At 43.8% G+C, this 11,301-nt stretch overlaps 1 pseudogene; it reads right to left on the reverse strand.

Annotated features, from left to right (window-relative positions):
• Nucleotides 1-302: 302 nt before the first annotated feature.
• LOC124243321 (ribose-phosphate pyrophosphokinase 2-like) lies at nt 303-2,012 on the reverse strand (annotated as a pseudogene).
• Between the last annotated feature and the right edge of the window lie 9,289 nt (nt 2,013-11,301).

Genomic DNA, 11,301 nt, shown 5'->3' on the forward strand with positions numbered 1-11,301 from the left:
GCTGGAGTTTTTTAGACCTTAACTTGAAGTATAAATCCATCACAGCAAAGCAATTACATTATATGATTGTGGCCTCAAAGTATCATAAGAACAAAGGTAAACCTTATCCATCACAACAAGGAAAAATAACAGACATTTCTCATTCAAGACAAGTTCAGTTAAAAACAAACAGTCCTCTATCCCTATCCATTGTCTCCTAAAACCATAAAGATATGTTCCAAGGTTTACAACAGAGATCTGATGCTTTAGTATTCATCATTCTATATTTTATTGAATTCTAAAGTCAAAATAATTTTTTAAACTCAGGGTACAATGTTTGAAGTCATAATATTCTGGAGGCGTAGGGGGCCATGGCTTGACAAGTAAGAGACAGTTGCTGTTGTCTGCTCTTTGGGTTGCCTCCGCCAAAATCATTGAAATATCAGTAACTTGAATCTTAAAGGAGTGCATCATCTCGTCCTCTTGGGGAACGGTGTTTGTGACGCCGACAGCCTCAGAGGGAGCATTATAAATTCTGGAAATAGCTGGCCCAGAGAAGATTCCATGAGTAAAAATGGCGTAAACTTTGCTGGCACCGTCATAGAGTAGCTTGACTACAACATTGTATTTTGTGCTGCATGTATCAGTCATGTTGTCCACGAGGACGGCCACCTGATCTTCAGCATCACCAACCAGAATCACCCTATTCACGCCCATGGCTCTCCTTCTCTCTCGATGAAGCAAAGCAAACTCCACATTGAGTCTGTCCGGAAATGATGTAGCCGTCCGCTTTGGGGGAAACAATGACACAGCTCCTTCAGTCAGCAATATTCTCTTGGTTCTGCATGTAAGTCACCCATTGGGATATCGAAGCAGCCCTGGATCTGAGCAGCAGGCAGATCCATGGGAATGGGGTGATCTGGCCCAGCTACTCTAAGCAGATTGGCTTCAAATTTTTCAGAAACTGGAGCGTGACTCTCATCCTTTTTATCTTGTCGGGAGGATGAAAAACATGGGAGTACCACCTTCTCTCTGGAGGACCATGTGGCTTTACCACTGTTGATCATAATAAGTTTCATCAAGGTGTCAATTTTTCCACAGCGACTCTGAATGCTATAGACAGCTTGGCCTCTCATACTTTCACCAATGTCTATGCTGATCTGATTGCTGAACATCTTAGTGACCACCTTGCCCAGCTCCAGCCCCAGTCTATCCACCACTTTCTGGGACAGGTCCTGGTGTGAGCTGCCACAGAACACCACCATATTGGGTATGCCTGGGGATTGGCAGAGCCAGAGGATCCTTAAGGTGGTAATGGCAGGAGCAGGAAAGAGCTGCCCCTCACGATGGAAGAGGAGAAGGAAGCGGGGCGGGGGGGGGGGGGGGGGGTGCTGGCCTGGGGCAGTGAATCCAGCTCTGGAAGAGAGATTCTTTTGTGTGTGTGTGTGTGTGTGAGGAAGACGGGCCCTGAGCTGACATCTGTTGCCAATCTTCCTCTTTTTTTTTTCCTCCCTGAAGCCCCAGTAAATAGCTCTACATCCTAGTTGCAGGTCACTCTAGTTCTTCTATGTAGGATGCCACCACACCATGGTTTGATGAGCGGTGTGTAGGCCTGCACCCAGGATCCGAACCAGTGAACCCCGGGCCGCCGCAGCAGAGCATGCAAACTAAACCACTCGGCCACAGGGCTGGCCCCTTGAAGAGATATTCTTATTTATGCCACACATTACTTCACATCTTTCTCATCCACTCTCTTGCCATGTGAGCAAAGAAAAGGACTATCACATAAAAAGAAAATGACCCCACCAATATTTTAGTATAGACTATAAAATGACTGCAATTAGAACTTTTTGAGATTTGTTGATCCATTGTAATTTCCCCAATATGCGTTTCTTTGGATGCTCCTTCCCTATGATTAGTAGGAAAACATTTAGAAGAAAAAAGGCCTGTGTGCTTTGTGGCCCGGCACTAAGAGCCCTTGAGTTCATTAGGCATGTCCTTGTGCTACTCTTACCAGAGAGGATGTAGACCATGTTACAGGAAGTGTCACTGTGCTATGCAGTGGGGTGGGGGTACAATTCTGTGCCCAGCCGACACCCCAATCAGAAGGTGTCTCTTCTTGCCACAGAGACTAGAGCAACAAAGCAGAGAAAGTTTATTGAGATTGAAAACAGGCACCAGACAAAGCATCAGATGGAGAGAGAGCTTCTTAGCCAAGCAAAAAGATAAAAGCCACTCCCAGAAAAGCAAAAACAGAATGACCTCAGCATTTTGCAGCACATATTGGAGAAAAAAAGCCTCTGCAGAAATCGATTGATGAAAATTGGAATAAACATAAACTTTTTGCTAACAATTGCAAAAGTTGAATCACAGGCCTTGATACGAGGGTACCATCTACTGGAATTCATCCCAGTAGAATGAGAACAACACGGGACAAATGGAAGAGGGGTGATAGATTCTGATACAGAAGGCTTGATCTGAACAAGATTATTCCTGTGGTCCATTGGCTGAGAGTTCTGTATTGGTTAGCATGCTTTCAGCAGCAAAACAACAACAATAAGACAGAAAACCCAACCCAAATTAGCTTAAATTATAAGCAAATACATTGGTCCATTAAACTGGAAGACAGACATAGGGTAGCTCTATCTCCATTTCTTTGACCTCCTCCAAGTTTGGGTTTCATCCCTAGACTGGCACGGAAATAGCTACAGCGGGTGCCAGCCTCACATCCACACACAACAAGGCTCTGGGAAAGAACAGCACAGCTCTTCCTCTGGGTCTCTCTCAAGAACGGATAAACTTTCCCCAAAACCCCCCAGCAAACATCCCAAAATTGAGTCACATGCCTTCTTCTGACTCAATCACTGCACAGGTGTTGAGATGATCATTATTGCCTTAAACAATTCAGACCCTCGCCTGGAGCTATAGACAATCCCCCCACGGCATGACTGCTCCCGAGCGGTGGAGGGGTAGGATTGATGTTTAAGAGATACCATAAAATCCACTATAGTTTTCCAACAATTCCTTAGTTAGGAAGAACTAGAAGTCATGCTGGAACCCTACATATAGCCTTAAGAGTTTGAAGCTTCTCTCTCTGTTATTTAGGACTTTGGGGCTGCAAGTAACAGAAATACAATTCAATTAGCTAAATGGAACTGGTTGTTCTCAGTATCCAGGAAAAGGTTAAACTTCCAGCCTGAGGGGATGTCCAGGGATGCAGCTGGGCCGCGATTGGAACAGGACCATGAGTGCTGCCAGGACTCTCCCTCCCTCGCTCACCTCTGCTCCTCTTTGCATACTGATGTCACTCTTTCCCACTCAGACTGGATTTTTTCACATAGCAGGAAACTTGGGTGCTGACAGCAACCAAAATTTACATCTCACAACTTCAGTCACTGTAGAGAAACTGAATTCAAGGTCTATCTGGTCCCAAGTCAAAAATCTTTGGAAAGGGCTTCATTGGCTGAGCTTGAGTTAGATGCCAATCCCTGGATAAATCAGCTGAAGCCAGGAGTTGGGAGTCAGCTTGTACTAACAGTAGAACTTCTGTTCTAACTGCGTGGATGGATGAAGAGGCAGTTCCAAGGAAAGGGGTCTTGGGAGGACAATCCTAAGTGTCCACTACAATAGCTATGCTCAGTTGTGTCATAAACTGAGTTCTCATTCCAAGAGGAGGGTTCTTTCATTTGCAAAAATATTTCTTAAGAAAAATCCCCCCAGGTATTATTACAAATAATAAACAGACTGACAATTGCAGTCAAGTTTGGCAAAGCAAAAGAAAGTGCCTTCTTTCTCACTGAAAGAGGGACACTCTTGGCTTGGTTCAAACACAGGAAAGAAGGAGAGAATCAGAGACTGGTTATTTTCCACAATCCTGGGAATTGAAGTCGTCTTCTCCAACAAAAAAAGATGGCAGCGGCCGGCCCCGTGGCCAAGTGGTTGGGTTTGCACGCTCCCCTTTGGCGGCCCGGGGTTTCGCCGGTTCAGATCCTGGGCGCAGACATGGCACCGCTCCTCAAGCCATGCTGAGGGGGCATCCCACATGCCACAACTGGAAGGACCCAAAACTAAAAAATATACAACTGTGTACCAGGGGGCTTTGGGGAGAAAAAGCAAAAATAAAATCTTTACCCCCCCCCCACACACAAAAAAAAGATGGCCGTTGTGAAATGGAGCGGGAGTTCATGAGAAAGGAAGAAGAGAATATCTAGGAGCTGGGCCAGGAAGAAGAAGCAGGGCTGACACCTCAGGAGGCAACAGGGCTATGGGCTTCTCTCTTGGTTGAGGTTCCCCCAAAAGCAGATACTGAAAATGATTTGGGTACAAGTACTTTTGGAGGTCATCCCAGGAAGCAAGTGAGGGAGCAGAGAAGTATGTTACAGGGTGTGACAAGATGTGTTAATAAGTGCATTGCTGCTATGGACTACTAGGGACGCTCCAAGAGACTGTAGAACACATCCCAGAATTTCTGGGATTTTTATCCATCAACTCCCATCCCCATCAGATGAGTGTCACTCCTGGGGGCATTAATTACCCAGCACTTCCAAGCATAGCATGCTCACCAAAGAAGACCTTTAAAAAGAAAGAATCATGTGCTTAAGGGAGGTCATTGGTGTGACATGGAAACCCAAGATTCAAACGACCTACAGGGTGGGCCAAGAGGATATGGCAGGAGGCACTGACAGCACATGCTATAGTTCCCAGAACCCACCCCACAGGCAGACACCTCAACCTCCACACCTTCAGCCACAATCTCCCCTCTCAGATCTTCCTGGTGTCCATTTTAATTAGATTTCTTCTAGATTCATTCAGCAATGGGGGAAGAGTGGCCTCCCCACAGTGTGCATTGGGCCAGCCCTCAGCAGTGGTTTGGGAAAGGATGAGACCCAACATGTACTGAGTAGTTACTGCAGGCCAGGTTCTGTACATATATAATCTCATGGTAATGCTCAAAACAGCCCTATGATGTACATAATATCTCCCAATTCTATATGTATGTACATATACATATACATACACATATGGGAAACGAGACCTGGAGAGGAAAGTAACTTGCTCCATCTCAAATGGCTAGGAAGTGACAGAGCCAGTCACCATGGGTGGTTAACTCCAAAACCTCACACGCTTTCCTCCTGACGCAAGAAGAGAGGCCAATGCCTCTTCACCTCTCAGGAAGAACACTTCCCTTAGATCAAGAGACCCATGTTTAAAGAATTCCTAGGAATTTCAGAAAGCTCCAGTCCTCCCAGAGCCTACGACAAACCTGATTGTCTGGCAGGATATATTTCACTAATACTGAAATAGTACCTGAACCCTGCCTACGTGTAACCACTCCTTAATATACATCCGCTTAACACAAAGCCCTTTGCATGTTGGGCTGGCTATTTTGCTGCTTTGAGTTTATGTGAAGAGGGATTGATGTGGAATAAGCCACAGGGCAGAAACCCACACATGTTACCTCCCTCCAGGGGGACACTTCCCCGGGCTGGGAATTACAGGAACTCAGTACCTATTAAATGGAGAGATTTGCCTACAGGAGGAGCAAGTTTTGAAGAGTCCAGGTGACGTACGTGGCAGTGTTTTTCAGTCTGGGGAGTGTGTTGCATAAAAGGAGTAGATAAATTTAGCAAGTTCACCTGCTGATGATTTCCCCAGTGAGTCTCTGGAGAAGACTCCTCCTTCCCTCTCCAGGGCAACAGGAGCTGGGATTACTCTTTCACCTCCTGGAACATATTGGATCCCACAGAAAATCCTTTGCCCGCCCAAGAAGCTCTTAGCAACGATCACCTTGGTTTCATATCACACCACTGGGCAATAATTCCGTTGATTTATAGGCACTTATTGGGTGTCTACACTACTCCCAGCCCTGTGAAAAGCATCAAGGATATCCATATGAACAAGGTCTATTTGCCCTCAAAGAACCTCAAGTGATGGAAGATTTGCAATTTTTGTTGAGTGTTAAACAACAAATATGCAGATGCTGGTGTTGTGTCTGGCACATATAGGTGCCCAGTCAATGTTAGTTTTCTTACATTTCCCTTACTGTTCTTCAAAACGCTTTTATGGGAATTGCCTGGTTGATTTCTCAGAGCCTCCTCGAATCCAGTTTGGAATGAGACAGAATAAAAACACATCAATAAGCATAGGAATCCTGGGAGTAAAAAGAGACAGGCATTATTAGCCTCTTCTGTACTTGAGGAAAATGCAACCAGCTAGGCCACGGAGCAACACAGTGGTGAAGGGCACAGCTGTGGAGCCTGGGCTGGAATTCTGACTCTGCCACATCAGACCTTGCGCATTCTTAACACTCTGCCTCAGTTGCTTCATCTATAAAAGGGGATGTGATGGTTAGTTTTATGTGTCAACTAGGGTAGGCTATAGTGGCCAGTTATTTAATCAAACACTAATCTAGGTGTTGCCGTAAAGATATTTTGCAGATGTAGTTAACAGCTACCATCAGTTAACTTTAAACAAGGGAGCTTACTCTCAATAACGTGGGTGGGCTTCATCTAATCAGTTGAAAGGCCTCAAGAGCCAAAACTGAGGTTTCCCAGAGGAAGAAGATTCTGCCTCCAGCAACATCAGTTCCTGCCCAAGCCTACTGGCCTGCCCTATGGACTTTGGGCTTACCAGCCCCCACGATTGTATAATGCAATTCCTTCAGATAGATAGATAGACAAACAGACAGACATATGTCTCCTGTTGGTTCAGTTACTTTGGAGAATCCTGACTGATACAGGGGACAATAACACATCCCAACTCACAGAGTTGCTGTGAGAAGGAGCATGCTTTGAACAGTGCCTGACACAAAGGAAAGACCATGCTAAATGTCACCTACTCAAGACCACTTGGCTGGTGGCTGTGAGCTGAGTCCCCAAAGTCAAGACTTTAAACCACACGCCATATTTCCTCTGCCCACTGCACAGAGAGTTGTACCAATCTGGCCTGCCTTTCAGAGCTACTCGAGTGAGAACTGAGAACACATTTCCTACGTTCCTCGCCACCTCCTTTATCAGTTGATTCACAAAATGGCTGGGTCTCACTGCTCAGGTGATGGAGATGCAACTAGAATCTGACCATCTCATTCTTCCCTAAGGGCATTAGGGTTATTAATGGGACTCCCTCAAGAATCCCCTCAAAGCTGCAATCTGGGCTTGGCTTTAAGCCACAGGTGGGGACTTCACTTTTCCATCAAGTGTCATTGACTCATGATGAATAGCTAATCAAAATCATAAAGGTAAAAAGTAATTTATTAAAGGTTCGGGTTTTTTTAAGCATGGGGACATTTTTAGCATTTTATTTTGGTTTTATCTTGATCAGCATGAGAAAAGAGGTTGGGAAATGGTAAGGGGGGCCTCAGAAAGAAATGGAACTGGCCAAGAGTGAATCTTGTTTGGCCTGGGAAGGGATGGAGGCAGGGCAGGGATGAATGGTGCATAATCCAGTAGACTTTTAAAAAATAACATTGTCAAAATTTTTTCTAAAAAGCATTTTCACCCCTATTTAAAATCTGAAGGCATATTTTGCAGATAAAATGAATGGTTTTCCTAGGCCAAACATCCATTACATGACTTTAAAAACAATGATGCTCAAGATCTTTGCAGCATTTTAGAAAGTTTCAGTGCCTTGGCATATTCTGTTCCTACTACCCACAATGCTTTTCCTCTTACCAGGCAAACAACCAACAAAACTCAGCTCAATAATTACCTCTCTGGAAAGCCTTTCCTGGCCACTCCTGGTAGAGGTGATCACACTCCTCTTCCCTTTGTACACCCACAGCCCCTCTTTCTGCTCCATCTCTGCATAATACCCCACAGCTCAAGGGGCACACCTGTGTCCTCCATCTAATTAAGAGCTTCTTTGCTTGCTTTTCTCTTTTTTTTATGTGAGGAAGAGTGGCCCTGAGCTAACACCTATTGCCAATCTTCTTCTTTTTGCTTAAGGGAGATTGTTGCTGAGCTAACATCTGTGCTGATCTTCCTCTATTTTATGTGGGACGCCAGCACAGCATGGTTTGATGAGTGGTGCTCGGTCCATGTCTGGGATCCAAACCAGCCAACCTCAGGCTGCCAAAGCAGAGTGCGCAAACTTAATCACTATGCCACCGGGCTGGCCCTTGCTAGCTTTTCTTAAGGATCTTTGTGCCCTTTGTACTGTACCTAACACAGTACATGACATATAATTCGTGCTCAGCATATGTGGCATGAGAAGGCATGGATTAGTGAATTTCAAATGAACTCATATGTATAAAACTAAGCCAAGGGTTGGATTTGGATCAGGAGCTACAGGTGTCTCACCCTTGTATTGTTCATCTTCAGTGAGCTATTACAAACACAAAAACTAAAGAAATTGCCTGTCTGAGCAAAGCAGGGACCTGTGGATTTGATTACCCGACTTTCAGACCCGTTGTTCTTTACCTCCCTCTGAGTGGCCACTCTCTAAGGACAGGCAGAGTTATCATAATGCTGTCTGTCAGATTCTGTGGCTGCAGCAGCTCTGGTCAAAAGTTTGTTGGTATAAACTGGAGACAATATTTGCAAATCATTTATCTGACAAGGAGTTTATCTCCAAAATATATAAAGAACTCATATAACTCAACAACAAAACAAACAACCCGATCAAAAAATGGACAGAGGATATGAACAGACATTTTTCTAAAGAAGATATACAGATGGCCAACAGACACATGAAAATATGTTCAACATCACTAATTATTAGGGAAATGCAAATCAAAACTACAATGAGATATCACCTTACAGCAGTCAGAATGGCTATAATTACCAAGCAAAAAAACAACAAATGCTGGAGAGGATGTGGAGAAAAGGGAACCCTCATATACTGCTGGTGGGAATGCAAACTGGTGTAGCGACTATGGAAAACACTATGGAGATTTCTCAAAAAATTAAAAATAGAAATACCATACGATCCAGCTATTCCACTACTGGGTATTTGTGCAAAGAACTTGAAATGAGTGATCCAAAGAGATTTATGCACCCCTATGTTCACTGCAGCATTATTCACAATAGCCAAGGCATGGAAGCAACCCAAATGCCCTTCTAGAGATGAATGGATAAAGAAAATGTGGTATATATATTTGCAGTGGAATACTACTCAACCATAAAAAAGACAAATCATCCCATTTGCAACAACATGGAGGGATCTTGAGGGGATGAAATAAGTGAAATAAGCCAGACAGAGAAAGACAAATACTGCTTGCTTTCACTCATATGTGGAAGATAACAAATACATGGATAAAGAGAACAGACCAGTGGTTACCAGAGGAGAAGGGGGTTGGGGGGTGAGCAAAAGGGGTAAGGTGGCACATATACACAATGATGGACAAAAATTAGACTACTGGTGGTGAGCACAATGAAATCTATTCAGAAATTGATAAATAATAATGTACATCCAAAATGACACAATGTTATAAACTGTTATGATCTCAATAAAACTATTGGGAAAAAAAAGTTTGTGGATGTAACAACTAAATGCAGTGGGTGGATCTGGTTTAGATCCTAATTCAGACAATCTACTGTAAAAAGGCAGTTTTGAGGCAAATGGTAAATCTGAATACAGATCGAGTATTAAATAATATTAATAGTTATTTCTAATTTAATTAAGTGTGACAATTTTATTATTATTTTGTAAGAAAATTTTTAAGAAATATGTGCAGAAGCATTTAGGGACACAATAACATATTGACAGAGATTTGCTTTAAAAGGCTACATCCAAAAGATAAAATAAAAGAGAGAGAGGAAGGTCAGAGAGAAAGAAGGAAGGAGAAAGGAAGGAGGATGAAACAAAGATTAAGTAAATATGGCCTAATGTTGATAATTGTTGGATCTGGGCATGAAGATTCTCTCTAACGTTGTGAATGTTTGAATGTTTTCATAATAAAACAGTTTTTTAAAAGGGTTCTGGAAAAGGAAATGTAAAGGACTTAGTAAATTAATGCCAGATGATCTTTGGATGCAATTCATTCACGCAGCCTTTCCCAGCCTTCTGAGAACCAGCCACTGAGGGCTTCGTCGGCCACATACCTCTGGACCAACTAAGAGCAGGAGTTCCCCCTAGGCAAAGCTGTTCTAACTTTTGCTTTGGAAAATCCTAGCTTGTCTTCAATATGCTCTGAATCTAGGCCCAAGACAGCCTCTAGCCTGAGCAAAAGGAGTCCCCTGCATGGTCTAATCTAGCTCACTAGGTCACCGTATTTTGCATTTGTGCCTGTATTGGTTAGGCTTAACCAAGTGGGTTATATAAGACAGTTTTTTTTTTTCTCACTCATGCAAATGCCCAGGTAGGTGGTCTAGGAATGGGTCAAGAGCTCCACAATTGCCAGGAACTACTTCTTCTGAGTACTCTGTAATGTCCATCTCACACTCTATCACTTCATTCATATCCCGTTGGCCAGAATTTTGTGCATGATTCTTACATGGCTCCACTTTGCTGAAAGGGAAGTTTAGAAATGTAGTCTTTAGCTGGTCAACCATGCAAGGAGAGAGTGAAGAATAGGGGACAACCAGCAGTTTCCACTACCATGCCCAAGCGTTATTATCCTCTGGGCACATGTTTCTCCTGGGGACCACTTAGAATGGGGTAGCAAAAATCAGGTTTCCAGGGTCCCCTACAAAAACATTATCTTTCTATCACTTCTACTGGTGCTCTTTCTGCTGTGCTTTCTGATGACATCAGAATGTGGGTCTGCATCCTTGCTCTTAACTCCATCAAGGAAGAGCTTGCCTGAGAATGGACGTAACACAGAGGAGAGCAAAGCTAAGAGATGGGGAGACTGCATCCTGCTGATGTCATTAGAACGCCCGGATCTAGCCATGGTGGTAAGCAGAATGTTAAATTATGTGACGCAATAAATATCCCCTTTTTTTTCTTAAAAACAATAACAAAACACTATCCACTTTGACCTCTGTCACTAGAACATGCAACCCGCACAGCTGGAGGAGACCTGAGGGGAGGGAGCTCCACAAAGGGTGAAAGATGTGAGGCGCTCCAGGCGCTGCCGCCGCTGTTACCAGAGAGGGAGTGAGGAAACTCCCACCTGTGGAGCACCTCCTGCACAGCCAGCACTGTGGGGTGCTCTCATATCTCATATACTTCACATACATCATCTCTTACACATGTATGTAACATATCTATTTATCACATACAGTACCTCCTTTAATTCTCATATAACCCTGAAGTACATGTCCTCATTCCCGTTTTACAGAGAAGGGCACTAAGGCTTGGAGTTGTTAAGTAACTTCTCCAAGGTCACAGCACTGAGAAGTAATGAGCAGGTATTAAAGCCAGATCCATGCCACCCCCCCC

This window comes from Equus quagga, chromosome 8 (genome assembly GCF_021613505.1).
Source record: "Equus quagga isolate Etosha38 chromosome 8, UCLA_HA_Equagga_1.0, whole genome shotgun sequence".
In the NCBI taxonomy this organism is placed as follows: Eukaryota; Metazoa; Chordata; class Mammalia; order Perissodactyla; family Equidae; genus Equus; species Equus quagga.